Raw genomic sequence first — 16,173 nt, 5'->3', positions numbered from 1 at the left:
TTAAATAGATTCATAGCCTGCTACCTGGCTTTGAACATAGTTTTCTTAAATCAAGGCTCTAAAACAGTGAAAGGCACTAAGGCTCTGGTTGCCCTCATGTATGTAGGAAATTGGTCCTAATACATCAAGTTATCCCCAGCATGATCCTGGAATACCTCTGCATATCAGTTCTCTCACAGGTAAAGGGTGCTGAAGATTGAGTTTTTCCATTACAGGACTGTTGCAAAAAACCACTGGTGCTGTGTCTATTAAAATACTTTAAAATACACCTTCAGGCTAGACATGATGGCTCACACTTGTATCACAGAGCTTTGGGAGGCTGAGAGGGTGGAAAACCTTAGGCCAGGAGTTTGAGACCAGCCTGGCCAACATGGTGAAACCCTGGCCCTACAAAAAATACAAAAATTAGCCTGGTGTGGGGGCAAACACCTGTAATCCCAGCTAATTGGGAGGCTGAGGCACAAGAATCACTTGCACCCGGAAGGTGAAGGTTGCAGTGAGCCAAGATCTCACCACTTCACTACAGCCTGGGCAACAGAGTAAGACTGTCTCCAAATAAATACATAAAAATAAAAATATACCTTCAAAGTAGAGAAAAATGTAAAAAGTGTGAATAGCCACAGGAACAAATATGAATTAAACAGAAATAGGAAAGTAATAAAGAAAATTAAGAGAAAAAAAAAAGACTGACGTGGTGAAGAAAGAATACTACACATACTTCATCTTAGGGGTTCTTTCATAAAAAGGCTGCCTCACCTGATCAGGTGGAGGCAGCATGGAGTTTTGATAAAACTGGGCTGGATCTGGTAGGCTTGGCTTTGAGACCTGCTCCAGTGCTCACTGTTTATGATTTTGAACAAAGTATATAAGCCCTGTAAAATAATGAGGCTTTAATTCTCGACCTACTTATTACTCAAACTGCTAGAGCCTGAACTGAGCTCAAGTATGAGGAAGGATTTTCACACTGTAAAATGAAGTGCTGAGGTAAGCTGATATGACCTGTGACCTGTAATTGACATTATATAACAGTTTACAGTAACCACTGTTAAGGTCCCTGCCTTTTCTCCATGATGCCCACAAATGAGTGTCCTGCTACCTAAAAAAAAAAAAAAAAAAAAAAATGGTTTTTTTTCTGTCATCAAACAAAGGCTTTTTATCCATTTCTAACACTCCACTGTAATAAATTATCTTGCCTTTTCCTGCTTCCAAGCCAGGTGCTCGTTGGAGCTTCCTCCCTCATTTTTTACACAGCCTTGTCTGGCAAAGAATTGCCACACCAGCTCATTAATTTTACCATCTCCTTTGTGGCAGGTGATGGTACATTTTTTTATCTCTATTCTGAGGATAAAGGGCAGAAAGGTAAAGAGGGGATTAAAGGAAATACACCAGGTCACTCGGTAAGTCATCATTAGAAAACAAAATGCTAATATGAGAGGTCACTTCACAAACCTGAAAGTTGGGACTGATGACCATTCATTCACTACAACATCAAAATGTTTTGATTCCAAAATATTATAGATATTCCTTTTTTTGAAGGGAGATATTTTCTTTCATTGCTTATTGCTGGTTCATTTAGAAAATCATTTTACAGACTTCTGTTTATCTAAACATGATCTCTTCAATCCTTTATTGGAACTTGCACTCAGTGACATTTAATTTTATCTAAATAAGATATTTTCAATTTTTATTGGAACTCACAGCCAGTGACATTTAATTTTAAGTAAACAATATTGTTATCATTGGGAGCATAGTTATGGTGCTTGTCAACTTATGCGAAAAATGTTATATCATTAAAATTTTAAAAGATGCAGAATTATTAATTCCATTTCTCCTCTACCACCAATGTGTTCTGTTCTGTTCTGTTACAGTTGTTGTTGTTGTTGTTGTTGTTGTTTTTTAGGAATACTCAGATAAGAATGAGAAAGAAAACTAATGTTTCATATTTCCATCCATTGTGATATGTTAGTCTTTAAAAAAGGACACTGTTATTTCTAATTCTTTTTCTTTAATGAAAAATAAATATGAAATTTAGAGAAATCAAATAATTTACTCAAGAACACCAAGCCAATCAAGTTATTAATCTGGTATTTAAATTGATATCTTTCAGAAACCAAAATCACAGTTCCCTCCAATCAGAAATATGAATCCTTTCTTTCTGGATTAGCCAGAACTCTTTGAACTGTAATCAATAGAAAGCCAACTTAAGTTGAGTTAAACAAATATAGGAAATTATTGGAAAGATACTGTGTTGTTTTTTTTTATAACCACTGCAGTCAGGTGACAAGCTGGGCCTCTGGCTTGAGTGCTAAGAGAGGCCTTATTTTTTTGTCTCTCATTTCTGCTTTCTTTTTCAGGCCCACTTAAGTATTTCAGACATACCCATTTTGAAGTTCCTTCTAAATGGAAATAAAAATAATAAAGAAGAATGTTGTGAAACTCATGCTTCAGGCTTTATCATCAAAGAATGATAACATTTTAAGACCTAGTTCAAATGTGGAAAAATTGGGAGAATATTTCTGACCTCTTTTGGTCCTGTACCCACTTCTGAACCAGACAGGCACAATGACAGTAGTACAAATCCAAAATGAGCACACCTGTGTGAGTGTATGTGGGTGTGTATATAAATATGGCATGGAGGATGCGAGAGGTGAAAGGTCGAACAGACACTCACTACAATCATTTTTAAAGTCTAACTGATGGCCAAAGAAACTGACCAATTACATTTGTTTAGTCTCAAATTTTTTATTCCAAGGTAAGAATAGATTTTGAATTAAGGAAACTTAAATATTGATGAATTTTCTTTTAATACATAAGTTCTAAGCACACAAAAATTTTGTGAAGATGAATGGAAACACTTATCTCAGTCAAGTAATCAAATACACTTTTTAATTATTTGAACATTCCCCTAAAATTGTAGTTTGTTTTACTTATAACTGCAACATCAGGCAAGTATTTATGAGTACTCAGCCCCATTTGCCAATTAAATTTTTCTGCACTGTTATGTTCTTACTATACAAATGTTCAATATTTTCCATGTTGGTTTCAACGACACTACAATCTACATACCCATTTTGAAGTCCCAGTTTGACCTTATCCTTTTTTGTGCAAGTGTCAATCTGAAGTAAAACGATATTATAATAACAGTGCTATTATTTCTGGTGTCCAGTAGTAGAGGTACAATTGTACTTGTTAACAATCTGGAGTGCTTTTAAGAGTCCCGATAGCAAGGCAAATCACTCTAGAGTATTACATCTGTCTCTAATCTATTTTTAAATTACTGTCTAAATATAAACAAAAGAGAAAAAAACACCTTCAGTGCCTATGTGGTTCCCTGGGATCAAACACCCTAAACAGGAAGAGGACCATATGGTGCTGATAGCTTTTCCACAAGTATGCTTTGTCAAAGTTCATCCTATTCAGTCTGGAAAATGATAATTAATGGATTTTATTCCATTGTTCCATCTGAAGGCCTAAGGACCTGCTTGAAACAGGCATTATTTATAGAAAAGTTCTGTTTACCGTACCTTAATAATAGCACAGCATTTTCAAAAGAAAACTCACAAAAAGAAAAAAAAATCTGCTGAATGGAGAAAATACGAAATTGTTGTCAATTTAAAAGTATAAAAATCAGAAAAGGTTTCATTATTGAAGTAGTACATACATTTTTTTTAAAATGCCTTCATACAAAATAATGATGCCTCAAGCATTCTTCCAAAGGAATCCTGAGTGGACAAATCTTTTTTCTATAGTGAACTTGCATGATAACGTGAACCTTTGGAGCCTCACACTTCTAAATTACATGCAGTGTCATTTTAAAGGAGATACATCCCAGCCAATTTTGAGGTATATGGAGTGTTGCTCTGCTAAGACATTCATCAGAAACTTCAGGCACCCTACAGGATTAGAAATTCGAAATACCAGCCATCATTATATCTTTGGTGATCAGTAGGTATTCCACAACAGGTGAAGCTTCAGGGCATTTCCAGGTCCCAAAATCCTAGCTGAATATCCTCACCTCTTAAAAACATTCCCAGAAACATAACTGGATTAAGGAAGTCTTATATTCCATGCATACTTTTAAGGCTTTTATATCCACCAATCTCAAAGTAGAAACAAAATGAACAGAAAACATAGATTTCCCTTGTCATTTATAAAGGCCACATCTCAAACACCCTTCTAATAAAGTTTTCAAGCTTTCATTTAAGAGATGAAGGTATGTATTTAATTATTCACAATAATGAATGATAACACTGAGTCACAGGAAATGATGGTGCCTTAACCTAAATGTGCCTTATGGAGTTTTGAAACTCAAAACTATGATATCCTCAAATATAACCAAAGGCTACTTTCAGTAGAAAAAGGACTGGTAAATTATTTTCCTATCTCCAGAACAGATATACTGGGGCATGATAGAAAATATAAGTGATATATTAGAAATTGCCAGTTTCAAAAATGAGTTTCTTTATTATAGACAACAATGGACACTCATGATTGAACGAAATATCAGCAACCACAGAGAGCAACACTTCACATTTGTGTAGCAATTTAGTATTCTCAGCACATTTCCTGTTTGCTATTGAATTTAATCTTAATAATGATACTATATGACAGGTGCTATGTAGCCCATTTTTTTTCTATATGAAGAAATTGAAATTCAGTACATTTAAATAGAAAAGTAGTATATAATAGGGGAAAGACATAGAATTGGGAACATCAATATAAAGGGATAAATTCTAGATTTGTTACTAAATATGTGAACTTATTACTTAAAATCTCAGGCTACACTTTCAATATCTGAAAATGATTATAATAGCCATTCACATATTTTGTTGTTATTCTTAAATAACCTTGCAGGTACAATACTCTGGCATTTCTACAGATTTTTTTCCCCTTGGGGAGAGGTTGGATAAGGAGTCAAATCTTCTTACTCAGAGAGAAGACTGCATAGCTCATATGAAATATTGTAGGCAGGTGTAGATATGATCTAGGAATCTTCTTATACAAATTAAGACCCTTACTGCTGGCCAGAACGTGATTGATTCTTCACTCCACAGGAAGATATCAAATATCCCTGCTTTATGGACCCAGAGTCTCTAAGACTTGTTTCCTAATATAAAAGTCAAACTTTCAGTCATATTCCAACCCATTGAAATTAAAATAATATAGCACTTAGGTCCTGGTTGTTTGGTTGATGGACTGATTAATTTATATACTCATCTAAATTAGATAACTAAGCCTTCAAAACATTCCATGCACTGTTTCTCACGCTTATAAATGTTATATAATTCAATTTCTCCAAAAATATGGTCAAGTGCATACTTTACCTATTTCATAGAAGATATATCTGAAAGTCTTCCTGAACTCTGGGACAGCTACAATATACTATCTTCTTAAATAATGAAGAACAAATTCTCCAAGGTAAATAGTTATTTGCTGCTCTATTGAAAGTTGGTCAATTTCTTTCAAGAGCTATGAAATTATATGAATATTGCTCCTTTTAAAAGACACAAATATCATCAGCAATCCTGGAGAATCAGAAAGAACATGTTAATCTCTAAAATGCCTAGTGCACTCCAGACTTCTTGGGTATCTCATAAACCTGTTGTCAGTTGATTGGACACAGGGAACCTGGGACTTATATAGGCTCAGACTGGCAAAGTAGGACATGCTGGCAGTTTCAGGACAATATGAGAGCATTTTGATTGTTCAGACGTATATAACTTTTAAGAGAACATTTTATTATCTAACCTTGGAACAAGTAAATGAAAATAGAGAAGATTAAAATAGTCTATGGAGGGTTTGCAAAGCAGTTTCTTTGCTGTGTTACATTTTTCTTGGTCCCATTTGCAAGGGATCACTGGACTTTGGGGGAATATACATGTCTCTAAAATATTTACACATTAGAGTTGGAAGAGACCTAAGAAAGCATTTAACCCATGACTTCGTCTTGTAAATCTGGGCTGTGAGGTCTGGCATAGGCAATGATCTGTTTCCTTAAAGCTAGAACCTTAGTCTAAATTTTATTTTAGTACTCTCCTGTGAATCATTTTGGGAGATAAGGTAATAGGCATTAAATTAAAAATAAGTAAAATTATAAATTATAAACATTTTCTGTCTACAACGAAGAGATGAAAAGATTGAATGCATTTTTTGTTGGATGTTTTAGCATAAAAAAAATTCTGAGTATTAGTTACAGTTATCCTAAAACTAAAACATTAAGTTACCCTGTACAACACTGAGAAATGTAGTAAGTACTAAACAGTCACAGAATAAATGATTTCAAAACCATATTTAGCTAAACTAAAAAGTACATACTTGGGAAAGTGTCTAGACCAAATACTTACTCTACTTTTTTTGAGGTACTTGCTAAATAAATAATTAAAATGGCTAAATAAATATATTTTTTCTAATCTGATTATAATGCTCTGACATGTATTAAAATGACCATTTGGGCAAAGAATAACTGCAGTTATGAGTTTTTTTTTTAAGTAGATTACTCTTACCTATTGATTGAAATGGGATTTTTATTTTTAAAAAAACCACTTAGTTAGCTTGGTTCTAGTTGCTGAATATTCTAGAAAACTGCCTTTTAAAAGTAAATTATATAGTCATTAATTAATTAGAAAGCATTTAATCTTTTCTCTCCTACCTATAATGCAGTATTTTCCAAGCTGAGTTTCTTTTCCATGGAGACTCACATACTGAGAGAATTTTTTTATAACTTTGTAATGGAATAAAAAAATTCCATTATCAAATAAAAATTAAGAACACTTTCATAATACATTTTAATAAACTCACGATGCACTTTAGGATTGCAGGAGCTCTCATAATTTTCTCATAGAAAGACAAATTAATTTTCTTTAACCCTACAAGTGTATCTCATCTCCCTCCACTATTCTCCGTGAGCTTATTTATCAGTTATCATCCCTCACTTGGATGATGACAGCAGAACTAGCATTGATCTCTTCATTTTTATTCATATCCGCAATTATACACACCAAAGCCAACATGTAAAGACATAAGTCAGGTCTTATTTTTTTGCTTAAAAATTATTTAATGGTTCAACCAGTTTTTATTATATTTTAGATAAAATGATATTTTTACCAGGTCTTCAAAAACCTGCGACCACAGACCTCGCATTTGAGCCATGCATCAGGATTACTTCAAGGGCTTGTAAAAAACATATTGCTGGGCAATACTGCCAGAATTTATGACTCAGTAAGTCAAGGACATCTTGAGAATTTGCATTTATGGTAAGCTACCAAGTGATGCTGATGATTCTAGCCCAGGAACCACACTTTGAGGATCACTACCCTGAAAGATTAGGCTTCTTCTATTTCTTACTGGTCCCCTGATCTCTGCCCCCTCTCGCTAGGAAACAGCCACACTGGCCTTCTTCCAACCACATTTTTCCTCCTGAAATTTCTTGCCCTGCATATTGGCATGGTAGTTCCAAGCTATCTTTGAATTGCAGGACAAATATCACATCTTCAGAGACATATTTCCTAACCACCCTTTCTAGATTTGCTCTTCCATCAGAGGCCCTAGAAACTGATTTTTATCATATTATTCTGTTTTATTAAATGTATAGCATTTCTTGTTTAATTCTTGTCAATTTCCCTAAAATGTAGTACCTGTGAGAGCATGGATTTCATCTGTCTTTCCATTCTAGATCTTTAAAGCCTAATTGAGACATAAACCCTGATTATCAATGAACATTTATTAGCAGATGCTAGGAGAGCAGTTTAGAAAAAAGTCTGGGAATTTTTACCTATACTTGAGGGGAAGCTAGTGCTGACTTAACATTTATAGCTGCAATGGTAAGGAACAATCCAGAAAACATGGTCATTTCTGACACCAACCACAGAGTTCTGGGGTCCTCCAGACCACCCTCATATTGAATAATTTGCTTAAAAGGCTCACAGAAGATATTGAAAGCTGTTATACTCTCAGTATGATTCGTTATATGAAACCAATACAGACTAAAATCAGCCAAAGGAAAAGTTGTCTAGGTCAGAGTCAGAAAAATTTCAAACATGGAGCTTCCAGTTCTTTCCCCATGAAGTCATGGACAACATTAACTCCTCCCAGCAACGATGTATGGCAGTATACTTGGATATTGTTGAAGAGCAAAGCTCACCTGAGACAGTGTCTGGAGTTTTCACTGGGTCTTGATTACATACACATGAGTGGCTTTCCATTTGGCTGACCTTTAGTCTACAACTCTTCCAGAGATACAGCAGCTCCCATCATAAATTGACTATCTTATGTGTCCAAAGGCCCCCAGGAAAACAAAGATACTTTTACCAGGCAAGATGTATCAAGGATCTAGAGACACCTCCCAGGTGCTGAAGCAAGGGACAGAACTTTCTTTGCATAAGGTTAATTATAAAGTACACAGTGGCTCTGCAAATTGAATAGTAACATATGTATGTTTCTTCAGTATACAGAAATACTTTTGAAAAAGCTATTTTCCATTCTTTTACATGTTCATTCATTTATTCATTTACTTGGTGGCTTGCTTATTATATACTAAGTTGAGTCCCTTTTTCTCAAAGAGCTCAGAATCTTAGAAGGAAGAAAAACAGGACCAGGAGAATTAGTCACCCAACCCACAGGCTTGTGAGCCGAAGAAAATACAGTTGTTTTAAGATACCAGTTTTGTGGTGTTTTATTATTCAACAAAACCTACGTAGATGCAGACTAGATGTTAGGATAGTTACTCTTACATCACAGAGAATACAGAGTCATAATCATCTATATCTCTAGGGCTAAGTTTATTCTAGTCTATGCAGGTGATGAGGCTAAGATAGATCAAAACATTTTGATGGTTCTTATTTCAGGAAAGAGATCAATTACAAACTAAGAATTAAAAATTAATGATATTTTGTACCCAGTAGTCTCTTTATTGGGTCATAGCATCCTACTCAAAATATGCACATATCTGAAAGCAAATAACAGGAGTATATAAAAAGTCCAAGAATAAGGTTGGTCGCGGTGGCTTCCACCTGTAATCCCAGTACTTTGGGAGGCCAAAGTGGAAGGATCACTGGAGGTCAGTTTTTCAGGACCAACCTGACCAACATAGTGAAACCCCTTCTCTACTAAAAATATAAAAATTAGCTGGGCATGATGTCACCCTCCTGTAGTCCCAGCTACTTGGGAGGCTGAGGCAGGAGAATCACTTGAACCCGGGAGGCAGAGGTTGTGGTGAGCCAATATTTCACTACTGCACTTTAGTCTGAGCAATAAAGTGAGATTCCATCTCAAAAAAAAAAAAGGCCAAGAATAAAATATTTTCATAACACTATATAGAATATTGCTTACTTCCATTTTTCATATCTAGTTCATGTTTTGTCTCAGTAAAAAGCTCCAGAGTTATAAATAAGAATGCAATAATCAGAAGGCAATTAGAAACATTGTATTTCTAACTCATAGCTTGTTTTACCAAGCACATTAATTAAATTATTTAAAATTTGCACACCGTTTCCTGTTTCACTCCATTAAAATGTTTTCTCACCCGATAAAAACAGAACAGAACTTCTTTTGAGAGAAAAAAAAAAAATACTTTGGTGTTATTTGTGTTGAGAAAGAAGAAAATAATAAACATCCTGTAGAAAAGAGTTTCCAGATAAATCTTGGAGTCCCTAGAGGTCCCTCAGATAAATCTCAAGTAAGCATCAGAACTTTTAAAGAATTATCTAAGGCAAACTGGAAAGTGAAACCCCGAGAGAGTTTCCCCAACTTGCTTCACTCTTCTTCAGGTGTATCAGGAACTGCTGACATCTTGCCTTTTGCTGAGTTGCTGACTTGGATTTTAAAATGAGACTTGCTCCCCAAAGCCCAAGAAATGGTAGAAACAAAGGCCTTTTGCACAACAAAAGACACAAGAAATATTTCCCTGTGGCTTTAAATACATTGTGGAGACCAAAATAGGTCTCTTTGAAATCAGCATCTACTTATAATCATTTGCTGTTTGAGATTTAGTGACCAATTGCTGTTGTCAATGCTGTCATAAATATGGAATTTCTGAACTTCATTTAACAATTTTTTTAAAAGGAGGCTTGAAATGGCATATTGATTTGATGTGTTGGTTTTTGATGGTTACAAAGAACGGTTATTTTTAGCCTACTTGTAATTTGAGTTCCTTGTAACAATAAATGTTCTAAAAGCCCATTTTCTTTCCATTTTGATCTCAGGTATTTTGTGCAGATGTATGTAGTTCTGTGAAATAATTCAAGCTACAGATTACTGAATTTTGATTAAAATTAAAATACAGCCCAATATCCTGGCCATGTGGTTTTTATGTATTATCTTTCCTGTCAAGAATGAGATGGGCAAGTATAAAAAGGCATTTACAATCTTTTAAATAGCATATATTAGGCACTTTAGAATGTTTCTTTTTTTTTAATCCTTTCAAAAATTTAGTGGAAAAAATATTGTAATCAGAAATAATCAAGACAAAAAAAATCAGAGATTTAAAAATACAAATGAGACCATATGTTTGAAAAGAAATACAAATATCTGATTACTATAAATACCTTAATTCTAGAACAATACCTTCCAAAAATTTCACCAAAGCTTCAGAAAGTGAGTAATCATTAATGACAACCACTTTTAATATTGAAAAGAAGTAATAGTGTAAAAAGTATATCTGTGGTTAGCCATCTATTCAGTAAATTATAAAATATAATATATAATTATTATATACAAATTAACAAGTATTAAAAATAAAAGGAAAGCAACACATGAATATATGTGACTTATTTACAGTTCATATATTTAAAGTATTTTTTAAACTTTTTATTATGTATATGTACATAAAATGCACAAAATCAAAATTGTAAAGTTTGATAAACTATCATAAGATGAATATACCAATAAAACATCACTCAATTCAAGAAAGAACATTACCTATGTTCCAGAATCCTTCTTGTAACCCCTCTAATTTCTACCTACCTTTTCCTATCTATCTTGTACCATTATTTATACCTAAGCTTTGCTTGTTCTTGATCTTTAAAAAGATGAAAATAGGCTATCTGTAGTCTTCTGTTTATGGATTTATTTGCTTGACATTGTATTAGAGAAAATCTATCCATGTTGTCATATTTAGCTTTAGTTTATTTTTACTGTTGTATAGTATTCCATAGAATGAATGAATATACTACAATGTATTTATTCATTCTATGCTAATAAAATTTTTCTTTCACAAACATTTGGGTGCATAAACACACATATGTATATGTATATGTGATACATAATTTATTAGAAATATACATAGATGTGGAAACATTGGCTTTTAGGGCATTGATGTGTCCAAATTTAATAAACAATGCCTAAATTTTAAGTAGTTAATTTATATTCTTGCCAGCAGTATATAAGGGTTCTGATGTTCCATTTTCTCATGAAAACTTGGTGTGGTCAATATTTTTATTTTAAACTTTCTGGTAGGTATGAGGATCTATCTTGTTTTTATTTAAATTACTACTTTTAAAAAACAGAACAGAAATCACAAGCATTCCTGTACGCCAATAATAGACTAAAAGAGAGCCAAATCAAGAATGAACTGCCATTCACAATTACTACAAAGAGAATAAAGTACCTATGAATACAACTAACAAAGGATATAAAGGACCTCTTCAAGGAGAACTACAAACCACTGCTCAAGGAAATAAAAGAGGACACAAACAGATGGAAAAACATTCCATGCTCATGGTTAGGAAGAATCAATATTGTGAAAATGGCCATACTGCCCAAAGTGATTTATAGATTCAACGCTATCCCCATCAAGGTACCCATGGCCCTCTTCACAGAACTGGAAAAAAACCACCTTGAACTTCATATGGAACCAAAAGAGAGCCCACATAGCCAAGACAATCCTAAGCAAAAAGAACAAAGCTGGAGGCATCACACTACCAGACTTCAAACTATACTACAAGGCTACAGTAATCAAAGCAGCATGATACTGATACCAAAACAGAGACATAGAACAATGGAACAGAACAGAGGCCTTCGAGGAATCACCACACATCTATAACCATCTGATCTTTGACAAACCTGCCAAAAACGAGCAATGGGAAAAGGATTCCCTGTTTAATAAATGGTGTTGGGAAAACTGGCTAGCCATTGGAGAAAGCAGAAACTGGACTCCTTCATGACACCTTACACTAAAATTAACTCCAGATGGATTAAAGACTTAAACATAAGACCTAACACCATAAAAACCGTGGAAGAAAGCCTAGGCAAAACCATTCAGGACATAAGCATAGGCAAGGACTTCACAACTAAAACACCAAAAGCACTGGCAACAAAAGCCAAAATAGACAATTGGGATCAAATTATACCCACAGCTTTTGTACAGCAAAAGAAACAATCATTAGAGTGAACTGGCAACCAACAGAATGGGAAAAAAATTTTGCAATCTTCCCATCTGACAAATCACTAATATTCAGAATCTACAAAGAACTAAAACAGATTTACAAGAAAGAAAACAAATAAACCCATTCAAAATTGGGTGAGGGATATGAACAAACACTTTTCAAAAGAAGACATATATGAGGCCAACAAACATATGAAAAAATATTCATCATCACTGGTCATTAGAGAAATGCAAATCAAAACCACATTGAGATACCATCTCATGCCAGTTAGGATGGTGATCATTAAAAAATCTAGAGACCATGGACGCTGGAGAGGATGTGGAGAAACAGGAACACTTTTACACTGTTGGTGGGAGTATAAATTAGTTCAACCATTGTGGAAGTCCGTGTGGCGATTCAAGGACCTAGAAATAGAAATTCCATTTGACCTAGCCATCCCATTACTGAGTATACATCCAAAAGATTATAAATCGTTCTATTATAAGGACACATGCACACGAATACGAAAGTTCATTGCGGCACTGTTTACAATAGCAAACACTAGTAACCAATCCAAATGCCCATTGATGATAGACTGGACAGGGAAAATGTGGCACATATACACCATGGAATACTATGCAGTCATAAAAAATGATGAGTTTGTGTCCTTTGTAGGAACCTGGATGAATCTGGAAACCATAATTCTCAGCAAACTGACACAAGAACAGAAAATCAAACACTGCATGTTGTCACTCATAGGCAGATGTTGAACAATGAGAGCACATGGACACAGGGAGAGGAGCATAACACACTGGGGTATGTTGTGAGGGAATAGGAGAGGGACAGCAGAGGGGTAGGGAGGTTGAGGAGAGATAATATGGGGAGAAATGCCAGATATACGTGACGAGGAGATGGAGGCAGCAAACCACATTGCCATGTATGTACCTATGCAACAATCCTGCAGGATCTGCACATGTACCCCAGAACCTAACATGCAATAAAATATATATAAATATTTTTAATTATATATATATATATATTAAAAAGTGCAATATATATATATGTATATATATATATATAAACAGAATGGTAAAACCCCATCTCTACTAAAATTTCCAAAAAAATTACCTGGGCATGGTAGCAGGCACCTGTAATCCCAGCTACTCAGGAGGCTGAGGCAGGAGAATCACTAGAACCCAGGAGGCAGAGGTTGCAGTGAGCCAAGATCATGCTGAAGTGCAGCCTGGATTGCAATAGCGAGACTCCATCCTTAAAAAGAAAGAAAGGAAGGAAGGAAGGGAAGGAGGGAGGGAGGGAGGGAGTGAGGGAGGGAGAGAGGGAAGGAGAAAGAAAGAAAAAGTATTATTTTCTTTATTTTTATTGATTATTTGGATAAATATAACTTTTTCCTGAAGAGCCTGTTAAAAATCTTTTACCATTTTTTTTCTATTGAATTGTTGTTTTTATTTATATTGAATTGTAGGAGTCCTTCATGCATTTTGGAATATGAGCTTTTTGCTTGATAACATGTGCTTTAGATAGTGTCTCCCCTTCAGTGATAAATGATGAGTTGTAAGAATTTCAAACTTAGATCAAGTAGAGTCTTGAGGGTAATAGTAATTTATCCTTAGTATTATATTACAGGTATGATGGAAACAACATATTTGATTATGGGAACACATAAATTCACTTGCAGTGTTAAAAATCATTGCAGCTACTGAATACACAGTTTTGGCAACATAAAGTGGAGGCAGAGAGAGTAGATATGGTGTCGTGGTTCTCCAACTTCTTTTACTAGGAGTAATTTACATTTTGGTTCAAAAATCCATACCTGAATATTTAGAATAGCCTTATTCATAATGGGCAAAAATTAGAGGCATCCAATATATCATTCAATATGTGAATGGATAATCAAACTATGGTACATTCACGTAATGTTATTTAGTAATAAAAAGAAATGAGTTATCAAGCCATACAAAGATGGAGGAAATTTCAATGCCTTTTGATAAATTAGTTAATGTGTTTGAGCAGGTGAATGAATTTAAGTGTAAAAGTTTGAAAAGATTCCATATGATTACAATTACGACATTCTGGAAAAAGCAAACTCATGGAACAGTAAAAGACCATGGTTGTCTCACATTGGTAGGGGTGCTGGGGTCACCAATGACCCCAGGGGTGAGGGGAGGGATGAGTAGGTCAAGCATAGGTAATTTTTAGGGCAGTGAGACTATTCTGAATGCTGATGTAATTAATAGTGGATACATGACATCATGCATTTGTCAAAACCCATAGAAAATACAACAGGATAGTGAACCTTAATGTAAGCTGTAGACTTTAATTAATGTGTCAGTATTCATTTACCAACTGTAATGAACGTATCAAACACATCAATGCAATATGTAAATAATAGATGAAACTAAGAAAGTGGGAGAAGGAATATATAGGAACACTTTCATTTTCTGTAAACTTATATCTGCTCTAAAATAAAATAAAGTATCAATTTAAATAAGAATGTGTGTGTACATGTGTGTTTACAGTTATATAGTCATATATGCATGGAAACAGATACCTAGGTAGATTGGTAAGTAAAGACCATTGACAATTTCAACAGACAAACATTGGGTTGGTAACAATACTTGAAACAAGATAAAATTAATGTCTATCATATAGAAAGTATTCTAACAAATTTGTCCTAAATTGATAAAAAATAATGCAAAAGAGAAGATGTGAGTTTACATTTCAAAAAAAGGAGAAAATTCAGTGATCAGTAAATATTTACAAAAATGTTCAATCCCACAAGTGAAAATGGAAATGAAAATTAAAACAATGCTGAAATAGCAGTTAAACCCATCTAATCCAAAAAAATTAAAAATGGGAGTATCTACCATTGAAAGTGATTGGAAAAACGGGTTCTCTATACCCTGTTGGAGGGGAAACAGTTAATACAGACATTTGGGAAAGTTATCTGGCAATATCTATTAAAATTAAGAATGTACTCATCTTTAAAATTCTGGAATCTCATCCATGAAATCTAGGCCTCAAAAAACAAAGTGTACAGAGCAAAAATAATATAAAATATGTTTAATATAGAGAGAGGGATAAAAAACAAGATGTGCAATTTTCTTTTGCTAAGGAAATGGTGGAATAAATGGTTTTATGGTTCTAAACTAGCTGTAGATTTGTAGAAGTATTACATAGAAGTATATGATTGTAACTAAACAATGAGAAAATCCCTGGACAAGTCAGCATATTATTACACAACTGTGAAAAAGTTGAGTATGGATATACACCAGGTTACTATTAGTTACAGGAAGAAGGGACGTCATGGATGAATGGCAAGGGTTAAGGTTAGCCACTTCCATACACACAAAAATACACTTAAAAAGATTCTATATTCATGAGTATATATAAATAAGCTTATTTCCCCAAAGAGATACATGAGAGAATTAGCATAAGAATATTAATGGTGGTTGTATCAGGCATGTGGACTTTCTGGAGATCACTTCCTGATTAATATTTTTCAATCACTGTTAATGTTTACAATTATAATTAAAAATATTACTTATAAAATTATTTAAAATACACCAAATATGACTAATTTTATAATAAAATATATAAAATGGGCCTAAGTAGCTCTTTGAATTTGAAAGTAAAAATAAAAACACACTACCAACAAAAATAAAAGTGCCGCTGCTGCATTTGTGTTCAATTGTGTGACTAAAAGTATTTCTACTTTTCTAAGAAATAATTTTACTCTATTGAAATACTATTTTATAATGTAAGTTTATTTGAATTATTATTCTCAAAAATACAT

This window comes from Sapajus apella, unplaced genomic scaffold, assembly GCF_009761245.1.
Source record: "Sapajus apella isolate SASKATOON/1434 unplaced genomic scaffold, GSC_monkey_1.0 scaffold4, whole genome shotgun sequence".
NCBI lineage: Eukaryota > Metazoa > Chordata > Mammalia > Primates > Cebidae > Sapajus > Sapajus apella.
The sequence above is the reverse complement of the archived record's forward strand: the minus strand, read 5'-3'. Positions refer to the sequence as shown.